At 31.0% G+C, this 3846-nt stretch overlaps 1 non-coding gene across 1 annotated transcript; it reads left to right on the top strand.

Moving 5' to 3' along the window:
• Positions 1 to 203: 203 nt before the first annotated feature.
• On the top strand, positions 204 to 310 carry LOC139861011 (small nucleolar RNA R71). Its single transcript, XR_011763631.1, has one exon. It is a non-coding gene; the product is annotated as a small nucleolar RNA R71 (small nucleolar RNA).
• The last annotated feature ends 3536 nt before the right edge of the window (positions 311 to 3846 follow it).

Genomic DNA, 3846 nt, shown 5'->3' with positions numbered 1-3846 from the left:
AATCGGCTCTAGCTGCTTTAGATGATCTAACGATATCTTTTTCTTGGTGCCACTCATGTGAGTGGCAAGCAGTGTTATCAATAATTTTGTAAGCATCTGTTTCAGTTTTCTTCATAATAGAACCACCAGCTGCTATATCTATGTCTTTCCTTGTAGTGATGTCGCATCCTTGGTAGAATATTTGTACTATTTGACAGGTGTCTAAACTATGTTGCGGACATCCTCTCAATAACTTTTCAAATCTGGTCCATGCCTCATATAGAGTTTCGTTTGGTTTCTGTGTGAACGTAACAATTTCTTCTTGAAGTCTTACGGCTTTAGATGCCGGAAAGAATTGTTTAAGAAAATTTTCAACTAAAATGTCCCATGTATCAATCGCCCTTTCAGGTAACGATTCTAACCAATATTTGGCTTCTCCCTTTAAAGTCCAGGGAAATAACATGAGATATATCTGTTCATCCTCCACTTCTCTTATTTTAAACAGAGTGCAGATCCTATTAAAGGTACGAAGATGTTCGTTTGGATCTTCCTTCGGCGCACCACTAAATTGGCATTGATTAGTTACCATGTGTAGAATTTGTCCTTTGATTTCATAATCTGGCGCATTAATTTCTGGTTGAGTAATTGCGTGACCTTGGCCAGTGCATTTAGCTCTCATTCGGTCTTCCGTACTTAAAGGTTCCAGATTCTCCATGATTGAATTTGTTGAATCTGAATCACTACAGGATTCTGATTTAATGGTTGGTTCCTCAACAATCTCTGTTTGAATGATTGGTGGTTCCGGAGGAAAGATTAATGGTTCAGGATCTATGAATTGTCCCTGAATATTCTCCGGATTCTCAATTGTGAGGTCGGGTTCAAAAAATGGATTATCGGAAATTTGAATTGGAGTACTTGGTCGACTGGATGACGATTCTAAAGAAAAATCAACGGCGACAATATTTGCTAGATGTCTTGATCGAGTTACAGGTGGTGAACGTACAAAAGGTGGTGAACGTTTTGCTCGGTGCATTCACTGAATATCCTATTAGTTTTTAAAAAGAAAGAAAAATTATATAAGTTATCCAATTAATAGACTTTTCTGATTTTGCCCACGTTTCGAATAGCCAAAAGATGCAGCAGAGGGGCAGGATTCGTTTGGTCTCAATATAATTGAGTACTGTTTGGCTCCAATAACCCAGTCCACGTACAAATCCAACTATTACTACGAACCAGAAAATTTTAATGTCTATCAATTTAACCACCTAAAAATAATTTTTCGTAATTTAAAGAAATTTTAGAGAAGAAGATAGAAAATTCTATGTTCTAAAACTAGAATGGCGAGAAATAAGAGAGAAAAAGAGCGCGTCGAAAAACGTCGAAAAAAATAAAAAGGCGAAAAATAAGAGGCGTCGAAAAATAAAAATAAGAAAGTAGCGCGTCTAAACTTAAAAAAGCACTAAAAACTAAAAATTAAAAGTTGCGTCTAAAAATATTAAAGCTTAATAGAAAAACTATATCCCAAATAGCAATATCTTAAAAAGGTACTAAAACTTAAAAAGGCGTCGCAAAATTCTAAAGCACCTAAATCTTAGTCTAAAGAAAAAGCACTTAAGGGATTTTACGGCAAAGTCTAAAAATCTAGAAGTAAAAATAACTATGGCAAAAACTATGACTTAAAAATAAATACGAGCGAAAAATAAAAAAATTACGCTAAACGAATAAAAAGGGACAAAATATAAAAATATAAAAATATACTAAAAGTTGTAAAAAGTACAATTTTTATAAAAATATTATTTTTATATAAAACTATTAATTTTATATATTTAATAAAACTTAATATAACTTAAAAATACAAATTAAATAAAAACTAAAACTAATTAATTTAAAATTAAAACCTAATTAATATTAATATTAATATAATTAAACCCTAATTTCGCATTAAATGAGTACTAGGTTTGACCTGTCAGAGGACCTCCGCGAGTGCGGTATGGTCCAGTTCAAATTCTCCGCGAGTCGCGGAGGGTTCAATTTCAGCTCAGAAGGGTTCGATTTCTATAGGTTCAGTTTTTTTTTTTTTTTTAAAAAACTTATATTTTTATAAAAAGAACTTGATAAAAACTTTTTTTTTTAAATATAGCGTTGCGCTTTCGGTGTTTATGTTCCCCGGCAGCGGCGCCAAAAATACTTGATGTTATGCGAGGCGTATATGAAATAGATTATATTTTACTAGGAAATACTATTAAATATGATACAATTTTACACAAGATATTTATTTATTTATAGAATGAATATACCTAAACCTTGCTACAACACTTATAGGCAGTGTACCTAATCGTACAGTAGTGTAGTTTTTAGTAAGTCCGGTTCGTTCCACAGGGAAATCTTTTAAACAAAGCTTAATGCTATATTAGTTTTATCTTATAAAAATACAAATATATATATAAGTAATATTATTATTATAAAAGGGGGGTTTTTACCGTTTAATGACCGGTTTGTCAATTTTTAAAACTTTAGTCGCAGTTAAAACCTAATGTAAAATATTAAATAAATAAAAGACTTAATTTAAAGAGTAAAATAAATAACGATAATGAAATTGCAATAAATAAAAGTGCGATGAAATAAAATTGCGATAATTAAAAAGTGCGATAATTAAAAGTGCAATTAAATACAATGACAATAAATAAAAATGTGATAATTAGAAGTGCAATTAAATATGAAAATAAAGGAATTATGCTTATTTAAACTTCCGTAATCATGATGTTTGACGTGTTGATTTTAGTTTATTCCCATGGGTTAATTGTTCTTTGTCCTGGATTATTTAATATGTCCGTCTGGTTTTTGTCCACAACAGTCCATCAGTCATAAATATAAAGTGCGAGTGTCCTCGTCAAATTATCCTTATATCCGAAGTCAAATATTTCAACTAATTGGGGACTTAAACTGTAACAAGGTCTTAATACTTTGTTTAATAATTACACTAGGATATCGACTGCGTGTAACCCAAGGTTTTAATACTTTGTTATCAATTATGCCAAGTGTCCTTGTACATAATTTCACCCCTGTTTTAATAATTCCATAGAATATTAATCCATTCCCGTGTCCGGTTAAATGAACAATTATTCGTACATATAAATATCCCACCCATCGTGTCCGATCGAGTGTATATGGTTATTTATAGGTGTGTCCAATTGTAAATCTTTATATTAAAATTAACAAACTATCATTTAGTTAAACAAATATAAAGCCCATTAATAGCCCATAGTCTAATTTCCACAAGTGTCGTTCTTTTGTCCAAACTCCAATTATGGTACTTAGCCCAATTACCCAAATTTAAATATTTAGCCCAACGTCATGATTACTTCGTTTTAAATAAGCATAATAATAACTTAGCTACGAGACATTAAATTAAAAAGGTTGAACATAACTTACAATGATTAAAAATAGCGTAGTGTTACACGGACAGGATTTCGACTTACACCCTTACAACATTCGCTAACATACCCTTATTATTAGAATTTAAAATTAAAATTAAAATTAAAATTATAATATATATATATATATATATATTTTACGTATATTAGAAAAGAAAAAGAAGTAAATAATCTGTCGAATTGCATGGCCTTTTATAGGCATATTACTGTTTTTGTGTGCTCCGCGAGTGCGGTGGGTTTTGCCTTTATAAGCTCCTTGAGTGCGGAGCTGTGGAATCCAGCTCACACAAGTTTGGCTCCTAGCTTGCCGACGGATTTTATTATATAAATATAATATAAATATATAATTTATATAATTAATTATATATTATATTATATTTATATACATAATTAATTTGTAACTTTCGGTCCGTTGCGTCGTACGTTGAAAGCT

Source organism: Rutidosis leptorrhynchoides, chromosome 7 (assembly GCF_046630445.1).
Source record: "Rutidosis leptorrhynchoides isolate AG116_Rl617_1_P2 chromosome 7, CSIRO_AGI_Rlap_v1, whole genome shotgun sequence".
Taxonomy (NCBI): Eukaryota; Viridiplantae; Streptophyta; class Magnoliopsida; order Asterales; family Asteraceae; genus Rutidosis; species Rutidosis leptorrhynchoides.
Note: the sequence above shows the minus strand (reverse complement) of the source record. Positions and strands in the feature narration are given on the sequence as shown.